At 45.3% G+C, this 25,171-nt stretch overlaps 1 pseudogene; it reads left to right on the forward strand.

Moving 5' to 3' along the window:
* The first annotated feature begins 12,789 nt into the window (after positions 1–12,789).
* On the forward strand, positions 12,790–12,909 carry LOC136637918 (5S ribosomal RNA; annotated as a pseudogene).
* Positions 12,910–25,171: the final 12,262 nt, after the last annotated feature.

The raw sequence follows: 25,171 nt of genomic DNA on the forward strand, positions 1-25,171 counted from the left end.
CACTGCTGCCTTACAATTCACACAATTGCCAGCAGAATGTAAAAAGGAAGATATGCTTGTAACCAGCACATTGGGACAATGGCTTCCCAAACTTCTGCACCTGAAATCTGTTCACAGCAAACTTTACTGTGGCTGCAGCACATTAATGTTCTTCACCTGTGCATATGCCCGGTGGTAGAGCAGGGATAGACAACCTGCTTGCTTGCTTCCTCCCTGCCAGCCATATTTTATGCTCTCCAGGATAAATCCCATATTGCAGAGTGTGCAGCTTGACACGTGAAGAAGGATGAACCTTGCTGCTATAAGCAAGTGGAACCGAAGAAGCTGACTGTGAAGATGCCTGCCCTAAGAAGAGCCTTGCTGGATCAGATCGAAAGTTCATCTAGCCCTACTTCCCGTGACACCCATTGACCCAACAGATGCGTCCCGAAAGCCCATCATCAGGACAAGAGGCAAGAGTCCTCCCCTGCTGTTGCTTCCCAGCCATTGATATTCAGAGGCATACTGCCCTGAACATGAAGGTTCCATTTAGCTATCCTGTCCAATGGCCATTGAAAGTCTTCTTCTCATCCATGAATTTGTATAAAGGCCCCTGAGAAGTCACCCAAGCCAATGAGCATTACAACTTCCTGTGGCAGCCAATTCCATAAGTAGGCCAGCTCTAGCAAAAGAAGACAGTAGCATGAACATTTTTCATGCCAGCAATGACATGTATACTGTATCTTGTCTTGCTCTCCAAATAGGAGCCCAAGAGGCAAAGTGAGCAAGACCTCTAGAGGGGTGTGGTTTCAACCACTGGCACTGGTGGTTCTTGAGGTGGTATCTGGTGGTACTTGCTGGACCCCCAGACCCCTGCCTCCTGGTAGCGAGACTAGCAATGCAACGTGACAAGCAGCAGTAGGAGGCTCAGCTCAGCAGGCAGAGGTCCAGCATGCACGTCTCACGCATTGGGTCTGGCCTCCCAACTCAGAAGTAACTGGCAATGACATCAGTACTTCTGGTAGTACTTCCAATAGGTGGACCAGGCACAGTGGTACAATTGGGGATCAACATTGAGAAATGCTGCCCTAAAGCACTTGAAAAGAGCAACATGTTCCAACAAGAGCTAGAGCAGGAATGAGATCTCTGAGACCTTGACTAGCCTCACCCCCCACCCCCCCATTCCCAGTCTCCACCTCATTACCTGGACAGTGGAGATATTTTTTAAAGGAGCAGCAGTCTGGCCCAGAATCTTGAAATCCTCCTTTGTTTCATCACATTTCTCCCTCCTGGACCAATCTCTCAGTTTTATTTCAGCTTCAGTTATCCATCAGCAGTTGATATTGGTCAAATGCTTTTGTTGGTCTTTCGTATCCAAGTGGATATTGAAAATCTCCTGCATTTTTAAAGGTCATGGTGAGCTAAGTTAAAGCGTTGTGGGTTTTTTTGGGGGGTGGGGGGGCTGTTTATATCATTGCCTTATGTTACATTTTGATATGTCTCAGTTGCAATTTATTTCATTGTCTAGGTTGCAACTTACATTGATACCCAAATATGCACTGAACACATCGGAAAAGAAGAACAAAGTTCTAATTCTCAGAATTTAACAAAGAGAACCTGAATTACGTGCATCTCAGCAGCCATCGAAATGCCTGGAAATAGTCATAGCTATCATTGCTTGCCATCTGGTGACAGCACAATACACAAGTTATTTTTGAACCAAACCATAACGTCCAGTTCTGATTCCTTGCCTCCCCACTTAATGACACTTGCCGCTTGTCAAGATGTAAATGATCCTCTGGCCACTTCAAGAGAGGCACTAATGCATGGAGCTCAGCCTAGCTTGAAGGGTTATCCCAACATGTGTTGGACTTCCTCGAGCGCTAATTTATCTCAAAGGGGCAATTCACACAACCATTTTCTCCACCTGTTAGGTGATGGTTTTCTTGAAACTAGGTCAGGAGAAAATCTGGTCTGAGTTTGGATCACTGACAAATGCTTCGGAAATCCTGCAGGTTAGGATGTGAGTCACCCCAACTAATTTTAGAGTTGACATACAATGGCCATGTAATTGTATTAGACTATATTTGGCTTGAACTATGATATCCATGTTGGCTCTTAAGAGCTGCTGCCACAGGGTTATAAATTGAGGGATTTATCTGCTTGGCTGGGCACATGTGCATTTCTTATTACTAATCCAGTTTCCTGCAACTTCTAAGGTAGTTCTGTACTTTTTGCCTTACTAGTAAGCAGACTTTTCCCCCTCAATATATTTTCTCCTCAATATATAATGCACAAACCACGCAAAGAAAATCACTTAAATTTTTTCCCACTGATATCATTAGTTCCCTTTAGACATTCACAGTCCCATCCTGAGCCCAGACAGTGTCACTCGGTCCTGCGCTGCCCAGGCAACTGCTGTCGTGAATCCCGATCACCCAATTAAAGAGGTGTTCGGAGTTTGTTTTGCCTGGCCGGGACACGAGAATCCAGCCCCTCCCCAAGGGGGAGGTGAAGGGGCGGGGTCTGGCAGCCACAAGGGACCTTTTGAAAGGGGACGAGACCCAGCCCTCTTCCTCCTTGTGCACGTGGGCACCGCGGGAATACCCGCCCGCCCGCCCTAGAGGCAGTCTGAGTTTAAATGGTCGCCGTTTGGGGCCAAGATTGGCCAAGGGCTTAAGGGATAGACATGGATGAGACGCGCTGTGCCAGCAGCGGGGCACGACTTGGAGTCGGGTGCATGCCCGCCTGGGGGCAGAGGTTTCTGGTACCGCCCAGAGGTCCCTCCCTGCACCACAGGGGCTTTTGCTGCCTCGGATGCTGCAGGTCTCAGCCTCTGCTTCTCTTGGTAACATGAAATAAAGTTGCCCTTTCTCCCATATCTGTTGTCTCGAGTGTTCATTGGACAGTGCAGAAACAAAGTGCTGTAAGGCACTTTGCCGCCAACAGTGAGCCTGCAGTGTGGGCAGAGAGGCCAGTACCAGTCAGCCCTGGGCCTCTGTGCCGCCCAGATGCCCAGGAGGAGCACGGAGAGGTAAGTTTCCCCACTGGGTTGCAATGAGGCCTTAGGGGTGGGGGAGAAGATGGCAGGAAGGCAGGGAGGGGCAGAACAGGGTGGAGGGAGGGCAGAACAAGGGGAGGATCAGACCCTAGAGTGGGGCGGGGATGGCAGCAACCTCTGCCACAGTATCCTATATCCCTCCTGAGCCGCAGAGACTGACACAGGTCTTCTTGGTTCTGAGCCTGCTAAATAGTGGGCAGTGGTCCAAGCAAACTCATGAGGACCTCCAGGACCTCAAAACAGTGTAAGCGAACCACTGTTCCCTAACCCTGAGGAGTCCTCCAACAGCTTCCCCGGCCCCACAGGCTACAGTAACCAGGATATGCTGCACTTTTAACTAGCTTCAGCCCATATTTTGTCAGTCCAGGAAGAGAGATGCTGACTTCCAGCTGGGAAACTCGGGTTTTGTTCCTAACTCGAAGCCACAGTGCGAGAAAATGTGGTGACATATTTTGAGAACAGCCTGTAAAAGAGAAGGCTTTAAAAAAAAAATAGAATCCCACACAATCCTTTAATTTTTTTCCTCCTCCGTTTTAATGTCTCATTTTCTGGATTTGGATTCAGAGCTGGTGATTTTAAAGTCACATATCCAATAACATTTTTATCTAAGCTCCTTAAAACCTGCCAAGATAAAAGCTAATCTTTACTGTAATCAGTATGCAGAGGGGAAGAGAAGCAGCAGCAAAGCAGTTGCTGCATGTTTGCTGACAAAATATTTAATCCAAACATTTAATTTCAATCTGCCACTGTTCTCAGTTGGTATAATTACTTTAGGCAAATATCATGTAAGAAGAAATGGAAAATAGTCTCAGCCACTGAAATGTAAATAATAAAACATAATCATCATCACACGCTTAGAGCCGGCTTGGGATCTATTCTGTCGACAGTTTTAAATGTTTTAAGTGGCTTCACATTAAGTCTAACATCACAATCTGGGATTCTGCCCCCAAACAATGTACAGCTCTGCAAGAGGTTTGCAGCCAACGATAAATGCCAGCAACGGTCCATTTCTTTTCTCTTTTTTTTATTGCAGTGTACCAATCCAAGCGTAGACATAATGAAATGCAAATTTCACAGAAATCAGAAGTACTGGTGATGCCATCCTGAGTTTTTAAAAGTTACAGTACATGTTCACACCATTATCATTCTCCAGATGCTGATGCTTTGACATTGAATGTTACTGGTTCAGATGTACAGTATATTATTTCTACTGTAATTTAATTATAACATGTGTTGGGGGAATGATCTACCTACTCACAAGTCTCACCAATGCAAGGTACATGCAGCCTTTCTTACACGGGCAAGATGCATGCACCAGGATGCAGGGCTCTTTGTTGTCTTGTGTGCTCCCTGGAGCATTTGGTGGGCCACTGTGAGATACAGGAAGCTGGACTAGATGGGCCTATGGCCTGATCCAGCAGGGCTCTTCTTACGTTCTTATGGCAGTGTGAGAAGGAGCACCAGCCCCAGTGCTTACCTTGAAGGTCAAAGGCCTGGTTATGGCTGCACTCCCAAGTAAAAGGAATAGCAGCTTGGCTACACGCAGTGCCCTGGTTAAGACACGCATGTGGAGCCTTCCATGGCTTCCACTTGGGAGAAGTGTAAATAACAGATACAGAGGAGATGAAGGGAGAAGCACAAGAGGATTCTTGTAGAAGGTAGAATGCAGGATGGCAAGAGACTGCAGAACAACACCTGCCCTCTTCCTGGCTCTCACAAGATGTTCATTGTTGATCTTCCAGAGTTTCCACTGACTGAGCCCTAGGATGCAATTGCAGTGCAAGCACAGGAGACTGAAATACATATGCATGGAAAAGAACAAAGCATTCTAACTCAGAAACTGTTTCACCACTATCCAGGCTGGTCCAGGTCCAAGACCACCTGATGCCTGAAGAGGCATGCCAAATGCTGCCCCCCTTACTCAATGGCGTGCCAGCCTCTGCTTCTCCTACTCTCTAATGCTCCTCTCCCTTCCACATTGCCTCTTCCTGTCTATCTCCTCTTCCTTTTCCAAGCCAGGAAATGTAAGGAGAAGGAGGAGCAGTGGAGGCAAGCAGTGTATGGAATACTGACCTAGATGGGCTATGGGTCAGAGCTGGTACACAGCAACTTCCTGCATTCCTATGCAGCTCCAAACATTAGCAGGAAGCCGCTAAGCATATAAACAATGGCTGTAATTCTAGGCACACTTTCCTGGGAGTGAGCCCCATTAAACACAATGGGACTGACGTCTGAGTAAACATGTATGGGATTGTGCTGTAAGAATCTTCCTACTGTCTTCTCCGGCATCCACAGAAGTACAGTACTGAGATAATGAGAAGTACTGGCACAGTACTGCATTAGTCAGACCCCATCTGGTATATTGTGTCCAGGTCTGGGTGCTGCAGTTTATTGACAAACTTGAGTGAGTCCAGAGGAGAGGGGCTAGGGGTGCAATCCTAACCAACTTTCTGCATAGCTGTGCCATTGGGGCATGTGCTGCATCCTGCAATTCGGGGGGGGGGGAGTCATGTGGCCTCCTCAAGGTAAGGCAGTGTTTGTTCCCTTATCTCGGAGATGCATTGTGTTTACCTTGGTGCTGGAATGTTGGTTAGGATTGTGCCCTAGGATAGTAAGGTAGCTGGAGACCATGTCCTGTGAAGACAGGTTGAAGAAATTGGGCATGTTTTGTTTGAAGAAGAGACGGTTAAGAAGGGACATCATAACTTTAAATATCTGAGGGAGGGGCTGTCAAGTTCTCAGTTGTTCCAGAGGGTAGGATCAGGACAAATGGGTTTAAATTACCACATTGAATGTCTGAGAGGGAGTTAAAGTGGGGTATAAATTTGTAAATAAGTAAATAAAATAAATTACAAGGGAGGTGTTACTTAACCTTTAAGAAGAAATTCCTGGTGGTAGAAAACGGTTTGGCAGTGGAACAGCCTGCCTCAGAAGGTGGTTGACCCTCCATTATGGGAGGTCTTTAGAAGTTGGACAGCCATCTATGGTGGGAGGGTGCTGTAGTTGTTGGACAGCCTGCACCGGCAGGGAGTTGGACTTGATAATCTTGCAGGTTCCTTTCAATTCTATATATTTATCTTCCCCCTTAAGCCGATTGTGTCTCTGACTGCCATTCTGTAATGGCTCCAGTCAATCTACATACTAAGGATTTTTTTTTTTCTGGCCCACAAATGAAGACTGCACACACACACACACACACACACATTATCATCATTTGGTCATTAAGACAGCAAAAGAATCTCACTAATTGACTGTTTAGTGAAGGCATTCAAAGATTACAAATAAATCCTGTCACTCTACCCACACAGATCATCCAGCCTAACTTGCTGTAATTAGGAAACTCAAAACACGTCAAAGGGGGGGCGGGGAGAGAATAGGACAGAGCCTGAACTTAGCAGGTTCCAAAGAACCTCAGTGGGCAATGCTGCTTCTTGAGTAATTACTACAATAACTCTTTGAAGTGAAGGGTGCAATTTTGTTTACTCCTTAACCAGTCTTGCTCGTATTACGGGTCAAGCATGTATGTCAAAAACTGCTGACTTTAACAACAGCAATTTCTGTTACTTATCTGATTTGTTTACATGGCTAAACAGTTAGTGCTCCCCTCTCTCTTTCTCAAATCCCTGGTACCGGGGAGAAAAGAATTCCACTGCAGTGGCAAGCAGAGGAAGCTCACACTGACAATGGCAAGCCTAGTTCTTTATTTATTGCTCCCAGCAGGTGTCAGATGCTGTGGTTTCTTTACAACCATCAACACCCTGGGGCTTTTTAGTTCCACATACAGGAGAAGGAAGATGGGGGATGGCAACTAACCTCAAGGGATTAGGTACCTGAATCCTATCCCAACTGCTTGCAGACTCCAGCTGTGTCTAAATGTTTTTTTTGAAGAATTTCTGATGCTCAGTGGCTGCTGATTACTTCCAGATTTTAGTTCTACCCCAGTGGAGATTGGCTACAAAGAGTTTTAGCTGTTGTTAAAAACTGCAATTGCACCAAGGAAATGTCTTCTTTAAAACCAGTTTCAAAAACATGAACTGTTAAAGCAGTGTTTTAAGGAAGAGGGGGAATGAGAGGAGAAATCTACCGACTTTTCACAAAACTAGTCAACCTCATGTAACAGGGCCAGGAAAAGTAGGAGCAAACCATAGTTATGCGCGTTCTTGTCAAAGTTTCAAGCTGGAAATTGTGACCACAAAGGCTGATCTCTAACTATTTGGACATTTTTGTAAACCCATCCCATGGGGCTCATTGGAGCTGACCACCACATGAGTGTGCATTGGATTGCAGTCGAAGGATGCACGTTTACCTCCAACCGGTTGGATATTATTTTTAAAACCTAGGAACATGGTTTCTACAAAATGTAAGCTGCAAAAAGAAGATCTGAATAATAACGCAGTGGATGCACATTATCTTGTCTCCTATGAAGAGAGGCAATGATAAAAGATATGCATGTTTGGTCTTTCACCACTGTTGCCACTGTGCAACATAGTTGGTTGACTTCTGTATTCTTGAAGGCCACTCTACTCTCCAGATAATTGTCTAAGGACTGGAAATGTATTGTGTTGTAAAAATGGACCCTCGCATGAGTGGGTGGACTTTCTTAATCAAGCTGGCACCACCTAGTAATAATGGAATCCAAATTATGGAGGCAGTCAACAAAAACACATGCCTTTATACAATTGCGATCCTAACCCTTGTGCTGCCCAGGGTCAGAACCACAAAAATGCCTTCCCCATGTGCCTGAAGGCCTAAAAACAGCCCTTCTGTTTTTTGCCGTAAACCAGTAGTAACGTTTTTAGACTTCTGAATATTGTCTACCCTGGCTGGTAACAGTTCTCCAGGAGTCTTTCCCAGCCCTACCTGGAGAGGCTAGGAAGTGAAACTGGGGCCTTGCAAAGCATGTGCTTGTGCCCTGCCACTGAGTTACAGCCCTTCCCAGGGACAGAGTGACTGGAAATGCTGCCCCACACCACACCAAGGAATCAGCTGTCATGTCTGCTGCAATGCTGTGTTAAAGGAAAGCAAAGCTCCTTACCATGCTTCTGGTGCAGTTCCATCAAACCTGGCAATACAAGATTCTGGTTTTATTTAAAGGGATGGTATGCACCCAAAGTCTTGCGCTTCCAGCTTTAAGAGGCTTTAAGGAGGGAGCAGAGTGAGGATCTACTTCTCTTTCAGACTCACGGGAAGTGGATTGTTGCAGCTTGTGTCAGTGGTGGACAGGAGGGAGGCAGTGGAGATTCAGGGTGAAATACACCCTGACTCCCCCATTATGCACTCTGCTTCACCTCACCTGATACCTGGACCAACATTGGCCCTTCTTCACATAAATGTCAATCATCTTTATCTCTTATATTATGAAAATATTTTTATACTTTTATCAAAGAGGCACACTTCTTATATCTTGATTAAAATCTGGTTTTTGGAAATGTGGATTTTCAAATTGGATTAAAATCACAATTGGACTGGATTAAAATATGGTTTACCAGGGACCAACTAACATTTCCCTGAGAGCTGAATTCAGCCCTTAGACCACAGTTAGCCATCCCTGCCACCAATATTTCCTCTAGAAGGAGCATGCCACTGTGAGGAGCCTGTTTTCAGACCCCTGGCAATCACATCACATGTCACTTTCAGGAATGCTGAGCTCGGAGCTCAACCCTACTAACTGGGCAAGGATGCACTTTTTCAAGTGGTGCTTCTTCATATATTTAGCAGGGGGAGAAGAACTGTCCTGTTCACTCCAGCATAGTGTCTTTTCAGTGGCTGTGTACTGGTGTTTCTTTTTAGACTCTGAGCCTTTTTAGGACCAGGCACTATTTATTTATTTGATTCTCTCTATAAACCACTTTGTGCACATTTTGGTTGACAAACAGTTTATATGTGCATATATTCTTAATGAAGAAGAAGGTTTGGGGCATCATCACAAAACTGCAGGAAATTAAAAGACAGCAAAGAAGAAGAAGACTCTCTTGTGTTTGCTTTCAAGGAACTGTACTTCTCAGTTCCACAGTTACTAAAACTCCTCTGTCACAGAAGTCAAGGTTAGTTATACCAAAATCAGATGCATCGCAACAGTCCCCATCCTAAGAACATAAGAACAGCCCCACTGGATCAGGCCATATGCCCATCTAGTCCAGCTTCCGGTATCTCACAGCGGCCCCACCAAATGCCCCAGGGAGCACACCTGATAACAAGAGACCTTATCCTGCTGCCCTCCCTTGCATCTGACATAGCCCATTTCTAAAATCAGGAGGTTGCACATACACATCATGGCTTGTAACCCGTAATGGATTTTTCCTCCAGAAACTTGTCCAATCCCCTTTTAAAGGCATCCAGGCCAGATGCCGTCACCACATCCTGCGGCAAGGAGTTCCACAGACCAACCACACGCTGAGTAAAGAAATATTTTCTTTTGTCTGTCCTAACTCTCCCAACACTCAATTTTAGTGGATGTCCCCTGGTTCTGGTGTTATGTGAAAGTGTAAAGAGCATCTCTCTATCCACTTTGTCCTTCCCATGCATAATTTTGTATGTCTCAATCATGTCCCCCCTCAGGAGCCTCTTTTCTAGGCTGAAGAGGCCCAAACGCCGTAGCCTTTCCTCATAAGGAAGGTGCCCCAGCCCAGTAATCATCTTAGTTGCCCTCTTTTGCACCTTTTCCATTTCCACTATATCCTTTTTGAGATGTGGTGACCAGAACTGGACACAATACTCCAGGTGTGGCCTTAACATAGATTTGTACAATGGCATTATAATATTAGCTATTTAGTTCTCAATACCTTTTCTAATGATCCCAAGCATTGAATTGGCCTTCTTCACTGCCGTCACACATTGGGTCGACACTTTCATCGACTTGTCCACCACCACCCCAAGATCTCTCTCTTGATCTGTCACAGATAGCTCAGAACCCATTAGCCTATATGTGAAGTTTTGATTTTTTGCCCCAATGTGCATGACTTTACACTACTTACATTGAAACGCATCTGCCATTTTGCTGCCCATTCTGCCAGTTTGGAGAGATCCTTCTGGAGCTCCTCACAATCACTTCTGGTCTTCACCACTTGTCCGAGTGTATCGGACAACAAACTTAGTGTTTGCTGTCGTCTGCAAACTTAGCCATCTCACTGCTCACCCCTGTCTCCAGGTCATTTATTAAGAGGTTGAAGAGCACTGGTCCCAGGACAGATTCTTTGGGCACACTGCTTTTCACTTCTCTCCATTGTGAAAATTGCCCATTGACACCCACTCTCTGTGTCCTGGTCTTCAACCAGGTCTCATTCCAGGAGAGGACCTGCCCTCTAATTCCCTAACTGTGGAGTTTTTTCAGTAGCCTTTGGTGAGGGACCGTGTCGAACGCCTTCTGAAAGTCCAGATATATATTGTCCACGGGTTCTCCCGCATCCACATGCCTGTTGACCTTTTCAAAGAATTCTAAAAGGTTTGTGAGGCAAGACTTACCCTTACAGAAGCCATGCTGAGTCTCCCTCAGCAAGGCTTCTTCACTATTCTTCACTTCACTATTCTTCACTTCAGCAATCCTACTTCACTATTCATACTTATGCAGATATCTTTAATGCATATTGCTTTTAAGTGTACAATTCATAAAGGATACATTTAGTCAGCTATAAATTAAGGGATTGTTTTACCAGTTGCAAAGCAGGAGGCTGAAATACACTCTTTTATCCTATTTGTACAAGTCCAGTGTAACTTTGCTGATCTCAGTGGGATGGACATCTAAGACTGCAGGTCGACAAACCAGAAGTTTCTATGCTCTTTTGAGCTCTTTTCCATCCTGCTGATTTGCAGATCAGGAGGAAAGCATGCTTACAATGCTGTCACATTTCTACTAGAGACGACTGCTTGCCAAACATAGAGGCTACCTGAAATGCCATAGGGCACTGGTACTCAAACTCAAATAAATCTCCCAAGATAAGACTTTGCGGAGGAGGAGGAAAGGTAGTGACACAATCCCCAGGATCATGCCACTGCTGGGGGAAGGGGGACTATTTTTAGACTTAACTACCAGGGTCCAGGGGTGTGTGGGGAGCCCTGCAAAGTGCTCTACAGGGCTCCCCGTGGCTTGTAAAAAGTGAAAGTTGCAATTGCAACGAAACCAGAAGTGGGTTGTGATGACACCTTTCACTTTTTACAAGCTGCGGGGACCACTGCAGGGTACTCCACAGGGCTTCCCACACACCCCTGGACCCTGGTAGCACATACGTTAAGACTAAAAATAGCCCCCCTTCCCCCACAGCAGCATGATCTTGGGGATCGCCTTGCTGCTTTCCCCCTGCCCTGCCTTAAAGGGAAAGGGCCAGTGTTACACAGGCTGGTGGGTCATGAGTATCACTTCCATAGGGGTTTTTTTATTTCTTACTGGGAACATGGTGGTATTTCACGGTCTAGTCACGGTTGATGCCTTCAGCACTGCCTGCCTATCATTGCCATTGCATGGTGTAGTAGAAACGTACAAGGTCCCTTGAGGAGATGGGTAAGGTGTCAAGAGTGGCTCCTTGATCTGACAGGTCTGGGTAGCATGGAGTTAACACCAGGGCCTTAGATTGCAGTGAGTGCGCTGCACAGCTGCAGCCACTTGGAGGCAACAAGGGCCTCAGGGATAAAAGCAGCACCTGGAGGAGGGAGAATTGTGAGGATAGCAGAAGGAGGAAAGGTTGGAGAAAGGAGAGAGAACTGGCTGATGGACTAGTTGACTGGTGGACTGACTAATGGACTGAGAGAGTAACGGACGGGCTGATGGACTAATGGAACTGCTGACTAACCAATGGACTAACTGACTGATTGATGAATGGATGGATGGATGGATGGCTGAACGGACTACTGAGGACTGGTGGAATGGGGACTGCTGGAGACTGTGAGCATTACAGAGCAGAGGGGGCACTGCTGTACCCAGAAGAGCTGTTGCTTGGAGCACCAGGAGGAGGGACCCTGCAGCCCTACAGGCAAGCTATCTATTGGTTAACTTCCTGTTAGTACTGAGGGTCAATAATAGTTTTTTTATGCTGCTAGAGTGAGCCGGGTTTGAGCCAGGGGAATTAATTAGCTTAAAGTGGTCATAGGTACTCTAGGTAAAGCTTGGAATGGTAATTTGGAATAGGGGAGGAGAAGGGCAGAACAAGGCAGCAATGGGGCAGGGCAGAACGCAATGGCAACAGGGGTAGGAGAAGGGCAACGGTTTCAGAAAGGGGCTAGATTCAGCAGCAGTGGCTGCAAAATCCTATCCCCCTTCCTGGACCCAATCTCACAGTGTGAGTCCATGTGGATCTGCACCAGCGAATTTGCTAGCACAGATCTGAATAAACCCCTCTGCGTTGTGGAGGCTTACCCCCAGGTAAGGGAACAAATGTTCCCTTACCCTGAGGAAACCTCTACAACCCCCCTCCCCACAGGATGAAGCAATAAAGGTGGGGGCAAAGCAAATCCCCAAAGTAAGTGCCTTCAGTGCTTTACTTTTCTGGTGCCTACATGGTGCATCCTCTCCCATAACCTGGCCCTCACTCATGTACTGCAATCAGTCACACATGGAGGTACTGGATCATGGCCTTCCTGCTTGCAGTCACATTCAGTCTCATATTGTGACTATAGGCCCCTGCCTGTACAATTAGGGCTAAGCTAGATGCAGAAACTTGGTCCTTTTAAAACTGGATAAGCTGCTTTCAGATGGGTGATTGGGAACTGAGAAGGAAATCCTGGGAGAATTTCCCTGCATGCCACATCATCCCTTCTCCCCCAGCAGCAACTGTTACCCTGCACATGCCTGATCTTGCCTGATCTTGGAAGCTAAGCAGGGTCAGGCCTGGTTAGTACTTGGATGGGAGACCGCCTGGGAATACCTGGTGCTGTAGGCTTATACCATAGTCTTTCGAGACTGAAGGTTGCCAACCAACCTTCTCCCCACAAATTGCACTTCTCCTCCAAGCACTTCCCCTACCCTCCCAGTAGGTAAGCAGTGGCCACTTCCCAGAAGAAAAACTGCTAGCGAGGGGGGGGCAACTTGGAGCAGATGGTGGGAGAAGGGTTAAGACCCTCCCCCACTTGCTGCTTCTCTGATACAGATCAGCCCTCCAGAAGCAGCATTTCCTCTCTAAAAAGGGCCCTTGGGGAAATGGCATCTGCAAGCAGTGCCTACTTTGGCCCTTAGGATACATCGTTTACATGTGATAATTGGATTGCTTAGTAGTATGCAGTTCAAATCAGTTTAGTCTTTCACAGCGGGGAGCCAGCTGGGTTGTGATTTGCTTGCACTTACACAGACAGCACTAACCGGCCCAGAGAATTCCATTCTAACTAGCAGTCGTCTCCATAAACAATCAAACAAGTGATATTCTTTTTTTTAAAAAAAATCTGGAAGCCGTTTTTCTGGTGGCATTGTGTTTTCTAGCTAAATCCATCCATGGCGCATAACGAGAGGTTATGCCACTGCCTGAAATGATCAAAGGAGCTCTTTTATTTGATTACAGTGGAATGTTGCCACGCCAGCCAAAGTCAGAGGATATTATCATCTGCACATAATTATTCATTAATGATTTATTTTACATGCATTCTCTCTGGAAAAAAGGGAATTGATTGGAAATTGGGGTTTTGCACAGAAGTGGAATGATAAGACATAGGTAGCTGTGAGCAGTCGAGGAAGGGCCGTTGTCGGCATCCTGACATACCCCAGCTTGCAATGTGTGAGAAAAAAGGATTACTTCGTTTCACTGCATCGTCTCACAAGTGGCTGTGCCTCATTTTACAAATGCAACCTTGTCATTGCCATTCGTCACGGTTTTTGTGAGCATTTTAGCACACTGAAGTCTCATCTCCTCTATCTCGTAGCCAATAGCCATAAAATACATGACACGGTAATGAAAAAGGCAAGATCACAACATGGGCTGTAACAGCCACGGTCATACAATACCAAATCAAACACCAAAGTGTGCAGCTGCTGCGGCTACAGTGAGCTCATAGCTCAGTGGCACAGTAGCTCATGCGTACCATCCATAAGAATCTCCTGCCCAGTCTCCAGCATCTCCTGGCCCTCAACATGCCAGGCTAGGGTATACCTTGAAAAGCTTGTGACAGTAGAAGGAGATAGACAATACTGTGCTAGATGGGCTGACACTTTGTAAGGTAGCTTTATGTTTATATCCCACAGTCACCTTTGGATGGGACATGCTGCTGATGCTGACTACCTTATCACTCCATAGATATTACTTCATATTGCTGCCATAAATCTATTAGCTAATTAACCAGCTCTTTAAGGATAGCACATGGGCAGCCCGATCCTAAACTCCACAACTCCAACGCAGCTCAGGAGCAGACTGAAGTCTCCTTGAGGTGAGGGGATATTTTTTCCCCCTTACTCCAAATAATGCCCCAGCCTGCCCTATGGGGTTACTTGGTCCAAGTGGCCTGGCATCACACTGAGAGGCCTGGGACAGGGATTAGGATTTGCCAATCCCACCCTCTCTAAGGCCTGATCCTCCTTCTGTTCCACCCTCTACTCTGAAACACCTCCTCCCTGCCTCCAGACCACCCTCCCACTGCCCCTCTACCACCCAGTGCAAATCTTGCCTCTACTGGCAGGCTGGATATAGCATCAGGGGGGCGGTGCAGGCTTCCCCACTGGTGCTGCTTGCTCTCCAGGTGCACAAATGTGCCTTTGCGACACCCTCTGCAAGCACAGGGAGCACTGCACAGGCCAAAGTCTTAGTATCTTAGTATCAGTTCTGTTATTTGACAAAACAAAGGATATGACTGAATTATCTATAGTACTTTGTGACCTAGTGTTCTGATTGATATAAGGCATCTCAGAACTTTCCAACCACTCTTGCAGATATTGTTAAGTGTTTAAACCAGAACCCATGAAACCTTATTTTGGACCTCTCTACAGTAACAAAAAGGAGAGGCGCATGTATATCATACCATATCTCAATAGCAGGGGTGCTCAATACGTCGATCGCGATCCACCAGTCAATCGCAAGGCAAAATGAGTCGATCGCAGGCTTCTCTCCCATCCACGCATCCCTGGGAGTGAGCCCCCTTGACTCTACTGGGACTGACTGGTGAGTAGACCTGGAGAGGAGCCACTGGCAGGCTTCTCTCCCGTCCATGCATCCCTGGGAGTGAGCCCCGTTGACTCTACTGGGGCTGACTTACCTTTCCCCTGTTTTTGCACTGGTATGTATGGAGATCTTCCCCCCCCCAACTTCCATCTGTTGGTTCTGTGTGCAAGGGGTTTTGCACTGGTCTTGCTGTGATGTCTATATAGAGATCTTCCCTCCCCCACACCTTTCCCCTGTTTTTGCACTGGTCTGTTTAGAGATCTGCTCCCCCCCCCACTTGTATTGGAATCGAGGAAGATCCGGTGAGGAGGTAGATGTGGTGTCAGCAGTGGCCCCTTTAAGGGTAAGGCCTGGGCATCCAGCAGAGTGTGCTGCACAGCTGCAGCCACTTGAAGGCAATAGGGCCCTCAGGGATATAAGAGCACCTGACGCAGGAAGGGCTCCACTTATTTATGTGAGTCAGCCTTTTCCTACATGAAGATCATTAAGTCCAAGTACCGTTCCACCATGACTGATGAACACTTGGAAGTGTGCTTGAGGCTGGCTGTCAGCAGCTAATGTTCGGGCTATGCATCCTTGGCTGATTCACTTCAGTGCAAGTCATCAAAGTAAACTCAAGTAATTACAAAAAATGTTTATAATTAATTATGTTGTGTTGTGCAATATTGGCTCATGCGGTTATGCAAGGTACACCAACATACATTGTACACATAAATGTTATATGTTATGATGGCACGAACATTGTAAAAAAACTCTGGTAGATCTCCAGGCCTTGCTGGGTTTCAAAGTAGCTCTCGAGCCAAAAAAAAGTGTGAGCACCCCTGCTCAACAGCATCATAATACCTTTATCATGCTTATATCTAATACCTTTATCATGCTTATATCCTACATCTGTATCACTGGAAGTCACTGTTCAGAATTTTCCCTCCACATAGTATTACATTAAAAATATAACCAACTTTCTTGAGGCAAATTAACTGAGGCAAACCTGATCTGCCATTTAATACAGCGTATTCCCACCTCAACTCCACATCACAGGGCTGCATGCAATGTAATGGGGAAAACACTGAATACAATGTCATAACACCACACATTTGCTTCAAATAGTCATTACCAGGAGATCCAAGAGAGGGATACAGTTTGGCAAGGACCACACATTTGAGGTCATGTCTAATTTGGCCCTCACCTACTACACTACCAAATTCATTTCTAGTAACAATTTGAATTATTAGTTCAAACGTTAAGAGCATCATTTGATAAAAAGTTTTTCAGCGGTCATCCATTTCAACCAATTGTATAAGGTGTAAAACCAGCCCACTAAATGATGACATTCCAAAGTGTTTAGACACCTCCATTGACCCTTCTCACGAAATTTTTCTCTTGTCCTTTACTGATATTTCTGTTTGGACCCCCAGACATGTTTAAATTTTATAATCAAGGAGTTAATTGGAGGTTGCAATTCTCATCTGCCAACACAATATAATGCTATAAAACTTAGACTCTCTCTCTCTCTCTCTCTCTCTCTCTCTCTCTCTCTCTCTCTCTCTCTCTCTCTCTCTAAGTGAGCACAGATGGTGGTTATTTAATTCTGCTCCAAGCATCGCTTTGCTATTAGATGGAAACAATGTTTTACTGCATGTATTTTGAATGAGGAAAAAGAAAGCTTTAAAAATGTGTCTGGCAATGGAGAGGAGTAGTGGAAGGTGAGAACAGGGCAGAGAACTGTCGCCATCAAGACACCTGGGACCAGGAAATTTGCCTTAGGAAACCAGGTTGACATGAAAAACAGGAGATTTTTAAGAGAGGGAGATAACTGAAGACTTTTAAGGTGCCTCTGTGTTCTTATGCTGTTTATTTTTACTCGGAACAAAAACAGAAACTAATTTAATCATGGGTGAGGGAGCACAAGACAAGTATTGAGGGCCCCTCTGGCCTTAGCTGGACGGAATGGGGTTATTCCCATTTTGTTCCTTCCTTCTCTCACACTCCTGACTTGCCCTCACTAAGCAGCCAACCTCTTACTTCTTTTATAAATGGCTTTCCAGCTATACCTATTTCCTGTCCCTCTTGTTGCTTGCGAGTTTGTCCTTTCTCGTCATCAGCCCTTTATTGACAAATAGGCTGTGAGTCAGCAAGAGTCCTCTCTCAAGGACAAACTAGTTGTGACATGGGGAGCTCCATGCCTGATATATTCCCACCATCTTTTTCTTTCTCAAAAGGCAACCACTGAGGATACAGTTTAGAGCAGGGCTATATTGTGGCATGCTGGGGGAAGGTCGTCTAACCCACTGTCCACATGACACAACTATTTAGGTCATAAGCACCCAAAAACCTGAGGTTGTTTTAGGTGAGGTGTGGTGACATCACAAGATTGCCAACTGCTGAAAAATGTGGTGAGGGGGGAGATCAGGGACCAGATCAGACCCCAGCAATGAAAGTAGTGGAGCTTAGTGGCAGACAAAAAAAAGGCCTACTTTAAACCTTTGCCTGAAAAAAAAAAAAGAACAAACCTGGGGGGAAGGGCAAACTTTTGGGCAAACTGGCAATCCTAGCCGCAATCCAAATGTACCCATCTCTAAAGGGTTACAAAAGGAAAAACATACGGGAACCAAAATGGCTCCTATAAGGTTTCCTCATCGCTATCAACAGCAGCTTCAAGGAGAGGTGATGTATACTTCTTCCTGTGTAATGACACTGGTCCAAATTGGGTCCCATCTGTGACTGCTTTATGTGAAAGAAAAAGTCACTGGGACTTGAGACACATCTGATTTGGCCTTCAGCTCAAAGGAACCAGTTAAGAAGAGGAATGAACTGGCTGAGACTTCCATGACAGGACTGTTGATCCCTCTTTGGCTACCCTTCTCAGCTGTCTACCTTATTCTAACTTCCTCACCCTATCTTACACCCTGCTTCGGCAAGGCACCCCCGAAATACCCACACTATACAACATGTCAGGTGCGTGACAGCCAAAACCACTGATTAGATTCTAGAGACATTATGTAAATATTATCTTAAAGACATAGGCAGAAACCATGATAAGAGAAAATATATTCTTGTCTTCTACTGGTACTCTTTCAAGCATAAAGGTATGTTCTGAACTTCTGGAAAACATAATTCTGCAGCTTAATGAACATAACTGTTAGTGGAGCTCATGAACTGCAACAAATGATAAACTGTTTGTTTCTTCATTTTATTGGCACCATGAGAAATGCCTTAACAAGCTTGGCTTTTCAAGAATTATTTGCATCCTGTTAATACAAATGCTAACTTGAAAGTTGCAAGTTTATGTAGGGAGAAAAAAAAAGCAGCCAGCACAGCAAAACAATGCACAGCAGGAAAATATCTTAGACAAAATTGAAGTGTAATCCCTGCTATTTCTAACCAATCTAATGAAAGCTGTTTAGTACGAGCACACAACAGGGCTTGAGGCTGCAAGAATCATCGGCATCTAGACAGTGTTTGCTATGGAGTGATATTCAACATAATACCTTTTTTACATTTCTGATTTCTGTGAATCCAGAAATGTTCAGATGAGCCTAATGAAGTTACTGTTACATACCCAACTTAAAGTCCTTTTTTCCTCCCCCCAAAGTCTCCCCCCCCCTAAAAAAAGAAACTTGTTCTTTGGGGGATATTACTTTCTGACTTTTAGAAATGAACGCACAATAGTTCAGATTTGGATCATATGCCTGAAGTAGTTCAAAATGTCTCTCCTTCAAAAAACTGTTCCCAATTGCTGAATTTGTCAAAAGATGGGCGCCAAACACTGGTTCAATGACGTTCAAAAGAGTGTCATGAAATGTGCTGTGAATGATACAATTTGACCCCAGATGCCAACTCTTGCAAGATTTGTCGTTCCTCCGACATAGTGAACCCCCATCCTGTGGCAAAATTCTTAGACCCTCAGAGCCGATTGCTTTAGAGCTGTCTTTGAATCCGTCACATGGCCAGGCTGCAAGGGACTTGCTCTGGCACTGTTTTCCTTCTTCGTGCTGCTCCTTTTAACCTAGCAGAAGCATTTGACAAAAGGCAACCTCAATTAATGCCCAATAAAAATGTGCATTTTTGTACAGGGGTCTTGTAGAATACCTTTTTCCTGATGCCCAAAAAGTCTGTTTCCACAATGATAAGCATTTGAAAACAACTACCACTGATATTTAGAATGAATTTGCCATATATTGGGGTGGGGGAGAGGAGAAGAGTTTGCCAATCTACCTTTGATTCCGAAGAAAACTATACATCTTGATCTGTTTCAAAATAAGTCCTTGTGCTCATGAGCTCTGCACAAAGGGCCCTTTCATGTGGGTCAAAAGGATGTTTCCCCCATTGCCCATTTAATATGTTGTCTGTGAAGTTCTGTATGCTGCCCTTTGGGCCATCCACATGCTGGTGATGTGCATGTAACTTGCACAGCAAGTTTTCCCTTCCCCTCTGAATCACAATGTCTACAGTTCAATCTGCCCCACAATGAAAATGGGTATTCTTCCTCCCCCCCCCCCATGCTCTGAGCAGACTGTCAGCAATGAAGAGGATCCTAAGATAGGGACGCACTTAGCAGGACCTTATCATTTAAACGGCTTTCATCTTGACAATGACTGATGTGGATCTCTGAGAATATTGTATATTTAGAAGTTTAGAAGAGGATTTTTTTTTTGTTTAAAAAAAAAAAGAGGCTCTATACTTAAGAAACATGTCTCATCATCTTTGGTGAACTTCTGAACTAAGTCTTAAATGTTTAAAGAAAGGTCAAGAAGGCAGCCTGCGACAAAAGTATGCAACCCACACCTGACTAATATCAGAGAAGAAATTCATGCAGGGAATAATTTGAGTAAGTTTTTCTTTCCATTTTAAAATCGTATGCCCTTTTCCTCTGAATATTTATCAGGAAAAAAATTTAGACCTGGAAGTGGCGGGGAGGGGGGGGTGGTTTGCACAAAGCAGAAGGGAAGCTCTAGAAAGAAAAAAGTCCATCACATTCTTCATAAACTTTGGGAGCGTTTCTTCAAAACATGCTTCATTTATACAACAGATCAAGGAAGGCTAGAATCCAATTTCAAATCAAATAACCTCCATATCGATGTGCAGGGTAGTTGACAGTGCACTCTCATCATCTCTATGCTTTCTGGTGGGAAATGTGCACAATATAACTTAGAGTAGCCATTTGGCAGAAAACTGCTGTAGTCAAATTGAAATAGCCTTTAGTGCCTTGGTTAAAATGGAGAGCCCGTAAGATATGCTTGTCATGGGAGGGGAAAAAAAAAGGAGTGTGTTTGAATTAAGGGGGGGGGGGAATTTGCAGTACAGATGGGAACAGCACAGGTGTTAGGCACTGATTTAAAAGTGTTAAGACACAGCACAACACAGTAAGTAAAATCTGTTAGGAAATACAAAATCAGGTACTGTAGTAGCAATCAAAGTTTGCTGTTGTGGGCAGCCGCCGCCAATGAGATAATTACATGCTTCAGAAAGAAAAACATAAGCAGGAAGCATCTTTCAGCATGATCTCTAGCAGAACTTTCCTTTCACCTTAAAGGTGGGGGCAGAAGGATGATACTACTCATATATATCAAAGAGGCCATGTGTATATATACAACATGCTGAACATGCACAGAAGTTGGCAGGATAGGTACATTCAGAATGATACACAGGTGAAGTCTGATGATCCAGGGATTTTATATCTGCAAATCTAGCTCAACATGGGTCCCCCAGGTCCACATCGGACCAGACTTGGCCCCACCTGAACCCTCCGAGGAGGACCAGAGCTGTGCTCCAGTACCCTCCAGAGGTCTTTCTGAAGCCTACAGAGGCAGCACACATCTGCCTGCTGCCTCTGTAGGTTTCAGACTGGATCCTAGAACCAAAAGAACACAACTTCTGGTTTCCTGAGAGAAGTTGGAAGTGACATTTTAATGCCTTTTAAGTCATTCTGAGGCCTGGGGTTTGTTTAAGGCATTCTGACCTCAAGGATTTGTTTATCCTTGATTTTCAGTATCTGCAAGGGGTCCGAGAACATATCCCCCATGGATACCAAGGCCCCACCTGTAGATGCTTTGTCATTTCCAAAGATATTCATGCTGGATATTATCTTTCTCTAAACTGTACTTAAAGCTGTAGAAGAAGATTAATGGTGAAAGCAACATAAGCACCAACAATGTGTTTAAAATGATCACATGGTAAGGTGGACTATACAATGCCAGTAAGGCACACTTGAATACTATGAGGTGTTGAGGAAGATCTTTTAACTCTGAGGAACATTTTTTTCTATGGGGTGCAGTGGGAAGGAATGGCTTCCAAAATGCTCATCAGTACAAAGAAGCTTCTCACACTGCCCTTTACATCTCAGCATAAGTGCCATAAGATCAGGCCATTACTGCGCTATGATATAGATCTTACACAGATGAACGTCAAAGTATGGAATCAAAAGTACCTTTCAATGGGAAAGAAAATACTCTGCTTTGAGAGTATTTTTAGAGAGCAATCAGAAAATTTAATCAAATATTACTTCAAGGTGGGTTTGCTTGGTGCAACCTAGAGGGCAAGTGAATTCACTTGAGTAACAGCCCTGACATTTGTGTTTAAGATGTCCTTCAAAGGAACTTTGTCTTCATCTGTGGTCTCTTGTGACACTAACAGCTCAATTCTATGGTTCCTCCTGGCACTTGGAAGAACAGTGGTACCAAAATGGTGACTGCTCTATCCCTTGTGCCCTGGAAAAACACCGGAAGTCTCCTTGGGGGGAGGGAATTTTTGCCAGCGCAGGCTTGAGAACCTCTGTGGCAGGCTCTTCAGCCCAACATGGAGGATAGGATCTAGAGGCGTCTGCTGGTCCCACCCTCCTCCAGGGCTAGTTCCTACCCCAACCCTGCTCTACCCCTACTCTGGAATGCCTCCCCACCCCAAAAGCCCATGCCACTGCCTGGAACTCTTACCTTCCTCCAGGCAGTATCCTTCCAAGGGTGCCATAAACATCCTTTATGGCATGTTTACATTTATGACACCCAGTGCTTGCGCTGGAGCTCAGCACTGGCACTATGGCCCATTAGGATTGGGTCCCTAGTCCCTAACCCAGTACCCCAGTGGTATTCAAACTGGGTCCTGAGGGTCCTGGCCTCTGCCCCCTTAAGGGGCGGGGCAGCCAGGAGACAGGGGGAAGGCAGCGGTGCAATCCACAGGATCTGCGCCGCTCAGCCTCCTGGGGGTGCGGGGAGCCCTGTGCAACCTTCGGCAGGGCTCCCCAGGTCAGGAAAAATGAAAGCGGAGTGATCGTGCCCCGCTCCGCAAAACCAGAAGCGGATCATGATCGCTCTGCTTTTCCACCTGACAGGGCTGCAGGGACTGGGGTGCACCCTCCAGTCCCTGCAGCAGCCGTCCCTGTGCGTGGGGAGCTCTGCATGAGTGCCTGCAGGGCTCCCCAGGTCAGGGAAAGGGAGAGTGGGGCAATCGCGCTCCACTTCTGCTTTTGCAGAGGCAGAGCCGATCGCTCCAATCTCCCTTTCCCTGACCTGGGACGCCCTGCAGGCGCTCACGCAGAGCTCCCTGCACACAGGGACGGCTGCTGCAGGGACTGGTGAGTGCATCCCAATCCCTGCAGCCCCCTGAGTGACGCGATCCTGGGAATCGCGTCACTGCCTTCCCCCTGCCCCTGCTGCCTCCCCCCCGCCCCCGCAAAGACTTACTGCGGGTTTCAAACTCCTGGAGAGTTTGAAAACTGCAGCAGTACCCCATCTGGGTTTTGCCTATTGCATTGCACCCTCTTTAAAGCCCTTGAAGATTCTACTGCCAACACTTCCACAAACAAAGTCCAGTTTCCAAGCCAGCTAATACTATGGGTCAAATCAGATATGATGCTAGAAGCATAATCAGCATTTCAAATTGGGGGCAGGATCAGATGTGGGACCATGGCACAGGGAAGTTTTCTAAGTAAGTAAGTAAGTAAATAAGTATTCAGTCCTACACAATTTTCCAACACTGGTACAGCTACAATATAGCCTCGAGGTAAGGGAACAAATGATCCCTTACCTTGAGGAGGCCTCTGTGATTGCCTCTACACCACAGGATGCAGCACACACCCCATTGGCATGGCTGCACTGGCATTGGAAAATTGGATATTGGGTTCTTATTTATATATTTATTTTCCACATTTTTATACCACCAAGGAGGTCCAAGGATAGTGTGGTGTACATGGTTCCTTCTCACCCGTTGTCCTCAGAACAACCCTGGGAAGTAGGTGAGGCTGAGAGAGAGTGACTGGCCCAAGGTCACCCTGGAAGCTTCATTGCTAAGGGGGGACTTGATCCTGGATCTTCCGGGTCTAAGTCTGACTCCTGAAGCAGTACACCATCCTTGCTCACAACCCTCATGCTGCAATCCTAAAGAAACCTCCCACTGATGCCAATAGAAGCTTCCCTCCCAGGGCTAATAGCGGCACAGGGTGGAAGGGTGGGGAAAGGTTACGCATGTCATGATCTCAAACCTGATCAGGAGCCCCATGATTACTGTTTTAATATATAAAAAGAGAAATGTGCTAACAACACTTCTGGTATCACCTGGTGTTTGGCCTTATGAATCAAGTTTCTTGATGCCACTGCAGCAGACTTCTGATTGCGCTTTGTTCAGCTAGATAATCAAGAGTTTAAACACTACAGGTAGGACCTCGGCATCCACTGATTGGGCATCCACTAAATCAAGTCACCACCTATGCTGGGGTCCACCTTTAAGTGCCTTATAACAAGGGGGAAAAAAGGACCAAAATCCCATTTTCTACCTTCGCATTATTAAACCGCACCAGCTGCAAGTTTCTTGGGGTTAAAGATGGCTTTAAAGACCCACTTCTGAGTTTCTTGCTCCTCCATTGTCACCCCAGAATGCATTGGTATAGATACTATACCACATTGTTTCTCAGACTGTGGATCAGGACCCATTAGGTCGGTCATGAGCCCATTTTAGGTGGGTCCCCATTCATTTCAATATGTATTTTATTTGTAATATATTAGATTTGATGGTATGTGACTGCATTTGGGGAAAAATTACAGAGATGAACTTGTAACAGGTTACTGTATATATGCTTTTAACAATGATAATCAATGGGGCTTACTCCCAGGTAAGTGTGGATAGGATTGCAGCCTTTGTAATGTTTGAGGAATTTTTTTAACAGATCAGCCACTGCTTGGGAGGGTTAGGAGAATTCTTCTTTATTTTAAATAAATACTTATACTTATTGTAAACTTTTAATTTATTTACTTACTTCTCCCCAATGTTGCATATATGCAACAGAGAACAAATGTGTACGCCTGTGGGCTGGGCAGAAATTGGTTAATTTGATTTGATTTTGTCATATGAGAGGTGTTTAAAATTTTCCTGCTTGATGATATCACTTCCAGGCTAATGAGATCACTATCACTGGGTCCTGACAAATTGCCATTCTGAAAAGTAGGGTCCTAGTGCTAAAAAGTTCGAGAACCGCTGCTATTCTGCATTCAGCCACTAGATAGAGTGAATAATGGAATCTAATTGAATTATTCACCCCATCTAGTGGCTGAATGTGGTATAGCATCTATACCATGTTACAGGCATTTAAAGGTGAACTCTTGTATCCACTGATTTTAGTATCCACTGAGAGTTCTGGAACGGAGCCTAGACTCATGTTTCAGTTATTTCCATTTACTTGTAGGGATCACATGTCCCCATAAAAATATTTATTTTTAAAGAACATAAGCTTAAAAATAAATCAAATATTCTAGCACATCTGAACATGTTAGTTGTATAAGATTATCAGTAAAAAACTCATTTAATTTCTTGAACCGGTGATTGTTATGAGAATAGGTGTGACCGATGCTGTTGTCAACTCCCTGTTACTCTCTCTGTGTTTTACACAGCTTTCTCACAGGCAAGCCTACAGCCTGCCTGAAGTGACCAGTATGAGCCCATCTGTTACTTAGTGTTGACCTAATAATTCCAGTCATGTCTTTGGGACTTTACAAGTTCCATGGCAGATACAGTGAACCAAAAGGTGCAACCAGGCCACACTGGCTCCTGTTACTTGCAATGGATAACTTGAAATGGC

Source organism: Tiliqua scincoides, chromosome 1, assembly GCF_035046505.1.
Source record: "Tiliqua scincoides isolate rTilSci1 chromosome 1, rTilSci1.hap2, whole genome shotgun sequence".
Taxonomy (NCBI): Eukaryota; Metazoa; Chordata; class Lepidosauria; order Squamata; family Scincidae; genus Tiliqua; species Tiliqua scincoides.